This window comes from Drosophila bipectinata, chromosome 2L (assembly GCF_030179905.1).
Source record: "Drosophila bipectinata strain 14024-0381.07 chromosome 2L, DbipHiC1v2, whole genome shotgun sequence".
Classification (NCBI taxonomy): domain Eukaryota; kingdom Metazoa; phylum Arthropoda; class Insecta; order Diptera; family Drosophilidae; genus Drosophila; species Drosophila bipectinata.
The window spans coordinates 22,136,359-22,152,418 of NC_091736.1; the positions used below are offsets into that span (position 1 = coordinate 22,136,359).

General features: G+C 37.9%; 1 long non-coding RNA gene across 1 annotated transcript; it reads right to left on the bottom strand.

Moving 5' to 3' along the window:
* Nucleotides 1-659: 659 nt before the first annotated feature.
* LOC138925812 (uncharacterized) lies at nucleotides 660-15,483 on the bottom strand. Its single transcript, XR_011442033.1, has 3 exons — nucleotides 15,186-15,483; nucleotides 9,175-9,363; nucleotides 660-1,559 (listed from the first exon to the last, which is right to left on the bottom strand). It is a non-coding gene; the product is annotated as an uncharacterized lncRNA (long non-coding RNA).
* Between the last annotated feature and the right edge of the window lie 577 nt (nucleotides 15,484-16,060).

Genomic DNA, 16,060 nt, shown 5'->3' on the forward strand with positions numbered 1-16,060 from the left:
GTTAGTGTCTCTACAGATGTTCAGTATCGTCTTCTTTGTCCTTGAAAGTACTATGCGCCGAAAAAGAACATCCCGGAAGGTGCTTTTTCACTCCGATTCAACAGCCGAATCCATACATCCATGTCCGTATGAACGCGTGGATCTCAGAGATTATAAAAAATAGATCTATATGATCTGAAATGGACCCTCCTATGATAGAAAAAAATCCCTACTCCGCTCCTCCCGCTCCCAAAAATCTGTAGTGCCAGTACAGGAATGTTTTTTGAAAAACTTTTTTGTAAAAATTTTAATGCCAGGCAATTTCTATAGCTAATTTATCTATACTATATAATGTATACTCTTTATATATTCTATATATATTGTTTATATTTATTTTTTATAATTTATATCACCTGACCGATTTAACTGGAGGAGATATTGTCATTAATATACCGATTTCCATACCATCGTGTTAAAATTGAAAGCGTCGATCTCGAACATTATAAGAAAAATAATTATCCGATTTGGAACTTTGATTGGTATGGTTTTGACTCCCCAAAACTAGAATCGTGTTTCAGCGCCAGTTCAAAAAACTTTCGTATAGAACTTTTCGAAATCAAAATTCATCCAAATTTGTATATTTTTTATTTATTTTTTAACATATTTTTAACATAATTTTTATGATATAATGGATGATATAATTTTGATATTAAAAATTCTAAAGTTTGTTAATGTGGGGTAAAAGACATTACTTGTTCAATGGAAGTAGGAAAAGTAAAAGATGATATGTAAATTATATTCTTCGTGTACTTGCCACACTGGTAACATTATTAGCGCGAATTCCCCAAGTTCTCCAGGACCTCTGGCCAATTTAGCCGATTTGGGGCTACCTTCGTTTTCTAACCATTCTTTGGGCGCTGACCACTCCATTTTCGTGCTACTTTTCTGTATTGTTTTCTTTTGAGAGCTCAATGGGCTGGCTGGGTTTGAAGTGCGTCCGCTGTCAACAGCATTTGTTGAATGCTCCCAGGATCCTATTTAGCAAAGTCCTTACAGCCTTATAAAGTACCGGCCTTTGTTGACAGCCAGTCTGGCTTGGCGACAAATTTTTCTTTCGTTTCGGACAAAACGGTGCGTAGCTGCTTCAAACAGCTCAAACGAGCACAGCTGCTTCAAAATATAATAAATAAATAAATATAATTTATAAGTAGCAGATTTTGTATGTCTCTGTTGGCACAAATACTTAAGCACTTCCCACCCGTACCCCCCCTCGACGTACACATATAAGCAGCCAGGGATCTTTGCGCCCGTATTTATTACATTTTATTTCTGGCAGATGAATGCGTTGCCATGTTGTGGGTATTTTCGCAGAGGCAAGTGGTCTGAGACAAAACACTGCGGGACATTATGATTCTGTGCGAGATAGCGTGATGCGTCAAGTGCATTGCGTGTCCTTACGTAAGCATGACGTTGATGATTCAATGCTTCAAGGAGTTTTCCTGAATATTTTGTGCACACTTTTTTATCTTTACATAGTTGAGAGTTTCTTTATTAGTAATTTACTTTGATGAGTTTTGGGGCTGAAATTAAATTCATGAATGAATCAAAAGATGTACGAATATGGTAACAGAAAACTAAATAAACTCGTAAATAAAAAAATGGGAGCGTTCTGCTGTTACACTCTTAATACGCCCAAATTTGAAATTTCTATCTGTACACTTATTCCTTAATCTAATTCTTTAGGAAACCTATTCTTTCAGTTTATTTTTATAGTTTTAACTATAAACTACAGTTTTATAGTTTTTTATAGTTTTTAAACACCACAATTGTAGTGGATGAAATGAGTATCTGATATCATGGCCGAGAAACTATATTTTTCCTTACCATATCCGCCTAAAAAGTTTTTTGTTTCGTTTGTTATTAGTTATTTTAATGTTTATATTTAAATTACAAACATGTCTGGACGAACCTGAATTCCACGCCAAAAGCTTCTGATATCAAATATCAACTATGGTCGACCAACTATGGACGGCAGTCGATGGGTGACGAATCGTATGCCGTAGCATGCGCGTGAAGACACTATAAATAGCCAAGGAATTGAAAGCATTCTGTATGCCTTTGATTTGAATGAAGAATAACCAATCGAAAGGTATTGCTTTAATTAGATAATTTTAGTCAAAACATTTGCCAAAAGTATATCTGGTTGCGAAAAATTCACTAAATTGGGGTACATTGGAGTACAAGGGTAGTACAAGGAGTACAAGGGTATATCCTTCTCGGAAATATATATCCGGGAAACTCAACTATAGCCGTCCTATCTTGTTTTATTCTCGGTACTCGTAGAGTACAAGGGTACATTGTATTTGTGTGGACGTGTGAATGAATATAGTCTTGATTTGGCAGGATTTGGCATGGATACTCTTATAATGCCCACGCAGTGTAAGTTTGTTTCAAAATTTGGCCCCAAACGCAATTTTCTGTAGCGACTTTTTATTCTGCTTCCCTACTGAAATCCTTTAGTTATTATTACACAAAAAGTATGCAAAAAATGTTTTGTTGTTTTTGTTGAGAGTCTATATTTTTATCTTATAAATTTAAAAGTTAGCTAATGGAAGAGATGAGTACCGCTGAGTATGAGTAACGTAGGATATTTTTTATAGTCGTCCTCTCGTGTTTAATTTAGATTTTAACACATTAAAGTTGACAGGCCAAGCTAGTTTCACCAACCCCCTTGACCCTTTAGCAGAATTTACCCACTTGACCCACACTACCTCCATATTGCACTTTAGATTGTCAAAACCACAAGGGATCCGCCCCGTTACCGCTTTTAAAATGCCACGCCGAAATGAAGAACAAAGAAATTGTACAAGGCCTGGCTAACCGGAAGTCGAAAACACAAACGAACTAAAAGCCGCACTCAGCAACAGGGCGGGATATATAATATATACATATGTTGTTTTTTTTTATATATTTCCATACATATGGACATGGGTGTAACGCGCGAACCCGACACCACCCACACACTTGACACAAGACCAGAGGGGAGCACATTCAAATGGTTCCATATTTCTTGACAATTTAGGACACCATTAGCGAGAAATTATTACTGTGCAGCCAGTAAGTGGAGTGCGAGAAGTCCGAGTGGGAGTTTCGGAGGGGAAAGAATTTCTCGTTTTCTCCGGGGATGAGGAAAGAGGCACAGTTGAGTACGAGGGTTTCTACAGGCAAAGGAAAAATACTCGACAGTAGGCAAGGGCATTGTCGTCCGATTTTTGGCACTGCCTGCCGCAGTTACATGCCCCCAGCAGCCCTAAAAATGTAAAAGAAGAAAGCTCTAAAGCATACAGTGACTTAGGATTCAAAATAATAGAATTAAATTATAAAGTTGTAAACTTTTAAATATGACACAACCATTTCAAAATGTAGTGAAATTAAATGAAATGACCTTCAATGGGTTTAATAAAAGCTTTCTCAATTTAATGATTAAAACAAGAAAGGAAAGCTAACTTCGGGCGGAGCCGAAGTTGATATACCCTTGCAGCTAAAACCGGATATATATCGCAAACATCGGATATAGTTGGCCGATCCTTATGATTACATCATAATAAAACCAATTAACTAAAATAAAAAATCTAAAAAAAATGTCCCAAACTTCTATCTTCAAAAACACGAAAGTTGGGTCATTTCCGATCGTTCAGTTATATGGCAGCTATAGGATATAGTCGGCCGATCCTATTGAAATTCGGTAGGATGGATCAACTGGCCAAAAATATAATCTGTATTAAGTTTCAGCTTTCTATCTTCAAAAACACGAAAGTTGGGTCATTTTCGATCGTTCAGTTATATGGCAGCTATAAGATATAGTCGGCCGATCCTTATGAAATTTGGCATGTCGTAATGTTTTGCCAAAAATAGCTTTCCTGTAAAATTTGAACTCTCTAACTCTAAAAACACCAAAGTTATACCATTTCCGATCAATCCGTTATATGGCAGCTATAGGATATAGTCGGCCGATCCGGGCCGTTCCGACTTATATACTGCGTGCAAAAGAAAGAAGGGTGTGTGCAAAGTTTCAAGACGATAGCTTCAAAACTGAGAGACTAGTTCGCGTAGAAACAGACAGACAGACGGACAGACAGACGGACAGACAGACGGACAGACGGACAGACGGACAGACGGACATGCTCATATCAACTCAGGAGGTGATCCTGATCAAGAATATATATACTTTATAGGGTCGGAGATGTCTCCTTCACTGCGTTGCACACTTTTGGACAAAATTATAATACCCTCTGCAAGGGTATAAATATAATTTTTCTTTAGTTATAGGTTCACTATTTAAAGATGTGTTTGTGCTTCAAATTACAGTTTAAGAACTTATAAATATATATATAGACTTCAACTTTGTTCCAAATTGCGAAGTTCTGTTGCGCCATTGCAGGAAGGCCAAACTATTTATATAGTTAATATATATTTGAAAAACAAATTTATCAAATCGGCCGATTTTTAGAGGAGATGTACCCATATACAAGTATATACAATTTCCATACGTCAAAACGTGGATTTTGAGACTATAAAAGATAGAACTATCAGATTTGGAACTTATATTCCTATGATATTTGCACAGGCCAAGTTTGTTGAATACAGAAATCTCATTGTGGCGCCAGTTCGTTAATATTTTTGGAAAATGGTTTGATGCTGAAGTGTTTCAATGGCCTTCAAAGGCAAATTCACCTTCAAAGCCAAATCGGATAATTTTTAGAGTTATCGACTTTTTATTCTGCTTCCCTACTGAATCAGTAGAATGTCTTTACTCTAATATAGCCGTCCTAAAATAAGCTAAAATAAGCTATTTTGAACCACTGCACATCGGGTGGCGTTTTACGTCTTTTTTTGGTTTTGTATTAAGGGAAAGCGCGGAAAACTTATGTGGGCGCTTAAGTGAACCATTAGCGCCGCGCGTCATTAAGTTGTTTCCGCTTCGCACACTTTTCTCTGTTTTCCATTTCGCCGAAGGGATCCCAGCACGAGTTCGTGAGACGTACACAAGCATTGGAGGCTACATCATTAATGGTTATGGACCCAGACCAGGACCAGACACCCAAGACGGTTTGCACTGTACGTTCGTTTTTTCGAGTCCTTTTTGGTTCATTGGCCGCCAGGCCGCGTTGATTTATACTTCTTTAGTAGTAGCTGGGCGGCTGCTCCTTGCGCCTGGCACAAAGTAGGCTCAATATGTCTTTTGGCGCCACGTTTACTCTATCACAGCCACAGAAAACCAGCGGTGTCAAGAGCCAAATTCAATTAAACGCAAATAGGTGCAAAAATCACTAGAACTCCAGTAACCAATGCTATGGGCAAACTCGACAGCCGGTGAACTGACCCCAAACACCACCGAAAGTCCTCGAAAGCAATTCAGGCGGCTATCGATGCCGCGTCCCATCCTAACCACCACGTTTCAGACCAGTTTGGGGCAGGTTAGCTCAGGTTTGTCAGGAGGAAAGCAATTTTAAGCAGCTAAACAATGGCACTGCGGAAAATAAGGGACTAGTCATCGTTAGCGTTGGATTTCATCACCAATTTAACAACAATTCCAGCTAAATTATTGAAAGTATTTTTAACAAATGAATTCTAAAAAATTCTACAAAATAAATTCTAACCTGATTTTATATTTAATTTATTTTATTGTAGAATATACATTTGTTTTAGTTGTTTTTAATAATATTGAAAATAATATTAACAATAACAATAACCATAAGCAACTAAATGAAACGATATAATACAGGGTACTCTTTACTTTCACTGCACACCACTTTTTGGGGGCTTTCTAGATATATCCAGCTTATATCTAGAAAGCACTCTACATCGAGCTATATCTATGTATATCCAGCTTATATCTAAAAAAACCCAAAGGTTAACTTATTTTTTTCTTTTCTAAAAATGGAAACATTTTTGATTTCTGGAATATAGTATATCACTTATAGGCTCTGTTATCCACATCTTTGTACACGAAAATAGGTAGACGGGAATACCGGGCTATATCCACTACGTTGTTGATACTTATTAAGAATATATGATTATATTTTACAGAAGTGGTCGGCACACATTGATAGGATTGATAGTAACAAATGGCAGAAAGTATGCTGCGAGCATGACGTTTCATTAAAACTTGTGTGTGCGGCAGAGCACGGGCAGAGAAATTTGCTATGCCTCTGAAAAAGGGCCCTGTCTACCGCTGATTTATAGGGTTATGATTTCGCATTGTAACACACATTCGCACGAATGTAATATTGCCTTGTACTTGTAAAAAACTAAAAAAAAATCTGAAACTTAAAATCACGTTGAATTTATTTTCTATTATTACCCATAGCTTAGGCTTGTACTTTTGTTTGTAGCTGGAAAATATTTCGATGAGTGCATCGCAACACCTGCAGCAGAAGTTTCACCACTGCACCGTAAAGTGAAGTGGCGTGTGCGTGCAGCAGTTAATGGCAAATAAAACCCGGTCGCAGGGGTTGGCAGCATCAGAAATCCAGGTGCCGGCAGGAACAGAAGCCTGGAATGCTAGGAAATGCCTGACAACGCTACAGCCATTACGGGTTAAATGGATTTGATGAGCGTTTATGTGCAGAGGCAGTGATTGCATGTTCTAATTATGACAAAGCGCCGTACGGGACCATCCAGACCTGCCCTTGTCACCCCCAACCTCCCAGCAAACCCTCCGATAATTTCCCATGGTTTATCGAGCTGCCCGTCTGATACTCAACTGAGTGAGATTCTTTTTCACCTTGTGTTGTTAAAGCGGTCTTTTATGTAAAGGTCTTTATGTAAATGGGCGATTATCGCCCTTCAACAAACCTTAAGTTAGGCACGATATGGGCCACGGAAATATTAATTATGGAGGAAAAAGTATTTCTTTACTAGTCTGCATTTCCTTTTAGGCGTAATTAAAGTTAAATTAAGTTTGGGTCTTCATTTGAATTATTTTTCACTTAACATTTTTTAAAAACGGGGTATACATTTTATAAATGAATAAAACACAAACACAGTAATTGTACGAGGTATTATACATCAATTGTTTTATTTTATGAGATTTCTATGAAATATTTGATTTACAATATTGCAGAGACTAATGGAATATTAAAACTTTGTTCAACTTCAATATCGATTCTGAAACGTAATCATGATTTTCAAACGTTGCACAAACAATGGAAATACGCAGGTACGTCGTTATTGACTATTTGCTCTTTGACGCATTTCTTTAGCCGTATATATGTGCATACTGGCGGGATAGGCTTCCCAGCCAATTGGCTTATCAGGCATCCGACTTCAGGTCACGCCCAGGGCAAACCGAATTTGCATGTTTATTGTGCGGTGGCTTTATGGCTGTAATAGCAATAATTAAGGCTTATTTACAAGCTCACAATGCCCTACCCCTGCGATGGCGACAACAATTAGAGCGCTCTTGCCACGAGGATATCGAAGGACAACAAGAGACCAGCGCAACTACAGGTAGCAGCAGATGGCCAACAGCGTCCATTCTCTATCCTTCTGTTTCGAGTGGTCAGTGGATGTGTGTGGTTATTCGACGTTCATATTGGTAATTACTTGCACATTGGGACAAGGAATGCACACGCAACGAGCTGAGATACGCGCCAAGGTAGGTGAAGTGTTCAAAGACTCAAGAGCCATTTTGATTAAAGCCAGGCCCCACTACACAGGGAAAGCAACACAATCATTGGCGTAACGGATACAGGGCCGCATACCAATGCATTGAAATGCACTCAGTCGAAGCATTGACACTGCGAAAATAAGGGTACTTGAAATAATAAGAATTGATTTAGTTAAAAGCAAATAAATATAGAAGTTTTCATAAATAATCACAGCGGTACATTTTTATCTTTAAAACGTGTGCGACCCATATAGACCCATATGTTATAAGAAAAAAAAAATATAAACAAAAAACTTGCGGTCTAGTCCGCAAAAACAAGAATTAAAAAAATAAAAAAAAGTTTTTTGGATAGAGTCCTCCATAAGTTTATCGGACTGTTGCTGCATAAGATTGCACAATTATAAAAATAAACTATAATTTTAAACAAGGGGAAATAATTGAATAAAAATTTTTGTTTTCTAAAAAAAATTTTCAGTTTAATGTTTTACCGGTCTAGGCCAAATGCTTTTAACTGAAAAATGAATAAAAATGCTTCCCGAATTGCCGATTGAGCTGAAGCAATTTGGTTTATTTCTTTTATGCGCGCCAAACACAAACATTTTGCACGTAAAGGCAATAAACCTGCACAACGCCCTTTGTGTGAGGCACAGGTAAAAAACGCACGGAAGGGAATCGAACAGGTAACACCGGTAAAGTGAACTGGCATTGAACGAAAGTAGTGTAAGCCGTATGGGAGGACCGAGAGGTAGCAACGAAAAGGAGCTCCCAGCCAATGACGATATCATTTCAAATTGTTTTCAATCAAATGTGACTTGCATCTGTAATTTGTATGCAAAGGAGTAACGAGTTCCGATTCTCCTTTGCCCCTGACACCTATGGAATCCTAACGAACTGATTTGTGATTGACATACTGGGGAAGCTGCGGAAATGTCTGGGAAAAAATACTGAAATTTCGAAACCATGGGAAAATAAACCGCCCTTGAGGCCAACTCTTTGCCGCCGGACCAGTTGATTAGGTTTGGATCATGTATTCCAATGGTATGGAAATTGATTTCCACCTGGACATAGTTGGAGATTTTTTGTTGGAGCTCTTGCATCTGAAAAATCTGGTGAGCGACGAAGTGTACGCGATTGGCGGTCTAGATATCGTCGGGTGGGTTCCCCGTAAGGCTTTTGCTCCTTAATCATAAAATTTAAAATTAATCAAATACGCGCATAGTCTGTCAAAAAGCGCAGGCCTAACAACTCACCTCCTGACAGAAACATAGAGACAAACAAGGTGCCTTCGGCATCCTGGGAAAGTCTGGACGGCGGTGACAAATCAGACACAGCTAAAATTTATTAATAAGTTACATAGGTTTTATTAATTCCTTTCATTCTAAATTTCAAGTCAGGGGGTAAAAGTTACGACTGAGTCTGGTCACCCGAAGAAAATAATAACAGAGGAGATCTTTATCTTGCCACGGAGGGTGAAATTTTTGAGGCGTTTCTAGTTGGACCAACACATTTTTTTTCGAACTCACCTCTTTATCCTGTTGCATCGATCGATGACCAACATGCCACCTGTAGTGGAGGAATGCCAAATGTTAGGGTCGCTTAAGGCTTGCCGAATCTCCTGTATTTCCCATTAGGAAAACTGAACTAAGCGCGGGTAATCTATGGGCTTAGTCCCAGTTTAAACTTGAAGTTTCTGCTTTGATAAGAAAACGAAACTGAAAAGATCCCAACGAAACCCTAACATTTATTTATTTTTATTAACAATGATCTGTTATTCTAGAATCTAGATTATTATAACTAAAAGTAAGGATAAATTAAGATAAAAGATATTCCATAATTTTGGATTTAATTACATCGAGGGATAGTTCAGGGGATAACAAATGGGACAATGAGTTATAATTTTTACAAAAAACGCAAAATGGATCGTGTTCAGCAAAATTAGACCTAGAAATTGGTAACCAAAGGGGTCGGAAGGATCTAGTTAATCTATTAGGAACAGAGAACATTACTTTTTCAAGAAGTACTTGTGAGTCAACCTGTCCAAGAATAAGCACATGAAGTAGCATAACCCCAGCACAAGTACGGCGCTCTTTTAAAGGAGGTAGGTTTAATAGTTTTAACCGGCAATGATACGACGGGAGGCAAGTGGCAGTATCCCAGTTTAAGCTTTTTAATGCAAATAGCAGAAACTGTTTTGGACAGATTCAATCCTCCATTTGGATAGTATTGCGGACTCCAAACGCTAGAACAGTATTCCAAGATAGGACGAACCAACGATACATATAGAGTTTTACGACGAGTTTTTAATTTGATACACATCAAATTCACGACGATCATCACGACGTTACAAAAGAGATGTGCAACGAAGGCTTGGCGTCGTGAAGAACAACAAACTCCACAGTAACTAAGATGTAACGGGTTACGTCCAGAGAGTACAGCTCGGAGAGAATTATGTTGGAGAATATAGTTAAAGCGCGAGAGAGATAACTTTAAACGATTAAATGTATAAATAGGAAATAAATAGTTCAATGAACTAATTAAGTCGAATTTATTTTTAGAGATTAATCGTTATATTTCCACTTGTCCCGGAAGGAGAAAGCTTGAGTTGAAGATCGCAAACTGGCCAGAGTGATCGAAGAAACACGTCCGGGTACGGCAAGTGATAAACTGAAAACTTTACCACTACCCAATAAGTATGGCCAGCTGATTTTATCATCAACGAAATCCAAGAGCTGCTGAAAATGGTATAATTGGTATATGTTAATATATGGTATATGGAAAATGGAATAACAACCCGATTTGGGTGGTGGACAAGTAGGGCACCGACAGTGGTAATAAAAATCTGCATTTAGTCATTGATTTTAGGAAAGTGAATGAAAGATCGATACCAGACAGATGCCCGATGCCAAATATCTCAATAATATTGGGGAACCTGGGTAAGTCAATATACTTCGCAACCCTGGACCTCAAGGCCGGGTCCCATTAAATTATACTCCCGGAACGTGACAGCGAAAAAAGTTTTTTCTCGGTTAACAGAGAAAAATACGAGTACGAAAGGCTCCCTTTTGGTCTGAGAAATGCATCCAGCATTTTGCTACGTCTAGTACGTCAAATTTTGTTGACATCATAGTTTTCTCTGAAGACGAGTACGAGAAAAAATTATGCTTACAGAATCGCAACTCTTCAAATAAATAATCAAATAATAGACAATAAGACATTAACAGTAAGGTTCAGAATCAGAATAATAGCCAAACCTTCACAGTCAATCAAATTCTAAAAGTTTGATACTACCCACGTGAATAAGACTTAGCTCGCTCGCAACAGTCATAATGGTCATAATAGAATTGCAAAATTTAATGCTTAAGTTTTTTCCACCATGCAGAAAGAGTATGGCAGGAGGATCCCACCAAGTGACCAAGAGACTTGCATCCTGTACCGCGAGAGGATGAAGGGACTCTCATCATCCACGATCGAACTGCGCAGGTGCCAGTGAACAACGGAACCACCACGTGGAGACACTGAATCCATCTGGTCACCTTCGATGATCACGCCATGGTAACGACACCCTTTTCATTAAATTTGTGCGAACTTCAGGAGTAACGAATTCGCCATCTCTACAAGCCTCCTTTAATTAAGAAACCCTGAGCCTCCCGTACCTTCATCGATTGAGTGAACCAAACTTGGAGACTATCTAACATATCGGAAACGATATCAGCTTTATCGACCGCAAGTCCGGTACTGTGCAAGTGGAAAAATCGAACTGGGTCCATTACTTACACCACCACAGCCACTGAAAACATTGTTCGATGGAAGTGATCCCGATTCCAGCCATTTTCTTCAACACATTCTTCAACACAATAACTGCTTTCGCAGTTGTTCACTTGCACCAATTACTCACACAAATATAATGAATTTCAACACATAACAACTACATATACACCACACATTACACCAGCACTAGATCAGAAGTTACACCGTATTCTTCTAATGATTGTTTGCAATTACAGATAAAAGGACAAATATATCGACGCATTTCCGGGAAAGTATCGTATGTATGTTGATAAATCCAATTTTACAGGAGAAGCTTTTTATACCCTTGCAGAGGGTATTATAATTTTGTCTAAAAGTGTGCAACGCAGTGAAGGAGACTACTCCGACCCTATAAAGTATATATATTCTTGATCAGGATCACCTCCTGACTTGATATGAGCATGTCCGTCTGTCCGTCTGTCTGTCTGTTTCTACGCGAACTAGTCTCTCAGTTTTAAAGCTATCGTCTTGAAACTTTGCACACACCCTTCTTTCCTTTGCACGCAGTCGGAAGTATATAAGTCGGAACGGCCCGGATCGGCCGACTATATCCTATAGCTGCCATATAGCTGATTGATCGGAAATGGTATAACTTTGACGTTTTAAAAGTTAGAGAGTTCAAATTCGACATGAGATCATTTTTTGGCAAAACATTACGACATGCCAAATTTCGTAAGGATCGGCCGACTATATCCTATAGCGCCGTATAACTGAACGATCGGAAATGACCCAACTTTCGTGTTTTTGAAGATAGAAAGCTGGAATTTAATACAGAATTTATTTAATCTATGTTTGGTCAGTTGATCCAACCTACAAAATTTCATTAGGATCGGCCAACTATATCCGATGTTTGCGATATATATCCGGTTTTAGCTGCAAGGGTATATAAACTTCGGCTTCGCCCGAAGTTAGCTTTCCTTTCATGTTATTTATTTAATCTCTTACAAACAATAAGAAAAATCATAAGATGTTTAAGCGATTAGAAACATTTGTTATTGTATTTTTTTATTTTTGTGCGTTTGAAGTATTTCCATGCAAAAAATTTGTATGGACATACGATAATTTCGCGCGCACATTGAAAAGCACTTAATTTTTATCGGAACTATAGGTATTCAGTTATAATATTTCACAGGGTAGAGAGACATTAGGTGCCTAACAATTTTGCATTAAAATCTCGATTTCGAAAAAAAGCGACTAACGATAGTATCGCGGAAATGCGTCGATATCATTTGCATGGTTCATATGCTCGCAGATGCGGCAGGACAAGGAGGATTTTTTTTAAAGCACCAAGTGGAATTACCATTAAAAAAAATGGTATCGCTTTGGTATCCATTGCATCTTCTGGCATTGCAGAAACTTTATTAGATGGAGGTAGAACAGCTCATTCAGCACTTAAGCTGCCATTAAACATTCAAAATAATCCAGATGCAGTGTGCAACATAAAAAAACAATCGTCTATGGACATAGTGCTGAAACCATGTAAAATAATTATTTTAGATGAATCAGACAAACTCTTCCCGTTGTTCCACGTTCAACGTACGCTAATTAAATTAATGCTTGCTTAAAATCATCGCGACTGTGGCGTAATGTTGAAAAAGTACAACTGACGAGGAATATGCGCGTTCAAATGTTTCGGGACCCATCCGCCGAAAATTTGTCTAAGCAACTGTTAGACATTGGCGATGGGAAAGCTGCTGTACGTGAAATACTGGATGTACTGGATATACTTGAAAATGTTTACTAACCAAAATAAATGAAAAAAAACAATTAGCCCTTCTAGAACACAAAATGGGCCAAAACAACGTTGGCCGGAGTTGCTAGTGTTCCTTTTACTCTACTATTACCGGGTATACAAATGGAATCTGAGCAAAGTTTCAACCTTTCATTTTCAAAACCACGAAAGTGGGGTCAGTTTAGTTATATGACGGCTATAGGATAGTGGGCCGAATATACATATGTATGTATATACTGCGTGAAAAGGAAAGAAGGGTGTGTTCAAAGTTTGAAGTCGATAGCTTTTTGGGGTTATACGCATATGCGCGAAAAAAATATTTTCTAATTCCGCCTTTGTAAGAAACGTCTTCGAAAAAATGGAGCTTGTGTTTTTCGTACCTATGCACTATTACAACGATCAACGATTTGAGGGTGGACAAAAATTTTTTTGGGTATGCACAGTGGCACAATTAGCATAAGTGGCTTAAAAGATTTTAGCGGTTCAAATTTAAAACGCATAAAGTTTTAAAAATATTCAGTTTATTAAAAAAGGATATTTTATGACACAAATTCAAAAAAGTTATAAAATATACAAAAAAAATATTTTTTAAAATGTATTAAATTTCTTGTTTTTTTTATTAATATTTATTGAATTGTTATTTAAATTGATGGAACCCATATCCGTTATTGACATAAAAGAAGCTGTAGTTGCACTCGTAGAATCTAAAGAGCTCGTTATGGAATCACCCGGATGTTCGCATGGTGGCTGCGAGCATGACTGGGTGATCTGAGGGGGAGGATATATATTTCCGCCAGTCTCTGGGCGGCAAATCGGACAATACCTGCACATTTTACGAGTGCACGAATCTTTTCTACACTTTCGACACTTGTTGCGAGAATGAAAAGTTTTCAGCGTAAGTTCTTCAAAATTATCACTCACTTCGGAGGCATTTACAATCCAGATAATAAAACAAAGTGCCAGAAAAATGGTAGATGCCTTCCAATACATTTTGGCTTCAACTATGTTTCTTAAGGTTCTCAATATAATAAGAACAAATATTGGAACAATTCCCGTTTTTACTATATTTTTCACTTAAGTAGCGAATCTTTTTGATTAGTTACCGTCATTAAAAAAGCTAATGGTTTTTAGGCTAATTAGTAAGGGTAATGGAACATGTTTCATAATTTTTTAAATCAGTATAATTAAACGATTATATAAACGAGAAACAAACCAATTTTTCATAAAATGTTCTTAAATTGTTTTATTCAGGAATTGGGGAGGAGTTGAAGTTGATATACCCTTGCATAAATGCAGTTTATATTATTATCACTGTGGACGGTAGTCCGCGGGTGATGAAACAAGCAAGCCTTAGCGTGCGCGTGTAGACACTATGGTAGACAAAGTCTATCCGAAAAGAAAAAGGACTGTTCAAAAGAACAACAAAAATGTTATATTTTTCAAATGTAATATTTTCTTATTATTAAAAGTAGTTTCCTTGTGCTTTGATGCAGCGTTTAGCCCGGTCAATTAGCATTTCAAATGAGTGGTTAAGGTAATTTTTCGGAATGCTCTTGAGAATATCGGTCATCGCCTTTGGAATAGCAGAAATGTCCGGAAACCAATGTCCTTTCATGGGCAAATTAAATTTTTCAAACTGGTAAAAATCACAGGATACAGGGTACAATGAAGTTTTTTGTCAAAAATTCAGGGACAAGCGGCGACCGATGAAAAGGCGCATTATCGTGTAGCAGGCGCCAGGACCCTGCCTCACGGTACACCACACAGCATTAATCGTTTGGCCAGGTGGGACGAGCTCTTTATGTACGTGACCTCTAAAATGTAACCTTTAACCTTTTAAAATATATGAACAAAAACTGCTGCCATCTTTTGATTGATAACTTTGATTATAGTTGTCCAATTGTTTTTAAATGTTAAGGAAATGTCAACAACAGGTCAAGGTGATAATGTCAAAGGACATTCTCAACATCAAAGCAGGCCATTCTCGAAACTCACGCATATTTCTGCCGATGAAACGTCCAATTCTTCGACTCAAGTGACATTATGATGCCCAAAAACTTGTAGGTTAAACTGGATGGCTTGAAGAACAACACGTAACAAATCATCCAGCTATCATGGAATGCACTGATTCACCAATACAACGCGATGAGTTTTCAAAGCTTAACAAGTTTAACCTTATTAATGTGGGAATGGGTCTGGCAGCTCTGTTTCCACCTATCCCATCCCTATCGTGGAGAGCAGATTTTGGAGAGTTTAGAACTAGAAAACGACGACGAGAGACGCGAGATTACGACGAGCAGCAGAACAATTAAACAAAGACGAAAAAGGCGCGATTAAAACCAATTAAAACGTGTAACTTACTTTATATTCTATAATTGTCAATCTATAATCAATTAAACATTACAATAAAACTATAAAGTAAAACTAGTGGGACTTTCTCATCTTACAAGGAAACACCAATCCCACATTAACGTAAACTCTGATGACGCCAAATTCAACTCAGTAGCCGTGCAATTGGAGGATCATATTGTAGAAGAGATCGAAAATATATTGCTATCGCCCCCAGATCAGGAGAAGTATCAGGCATCAGGTCATCAGGTCATCATCAGGTATCAAGTATCAGGTCATTCAAACGGACCACAAGCCGCTCACTTATGCTTTTTCGCAAAAGATTAAAAAATCTACGCCATGGCAACTCTGAAATCTTGACATTACATCACAATATTCGATAAATATAGAGCACGTCTCCTGGTCCAACAATACAGTGGACCGAGTTATTGTGCTTTCTATGCCGACTACCCACAGGCAGCAATCTGCAACACAATTTAAAAGAAACTACAAGCCTCAATCTGCGATTCAGCAACAACTTA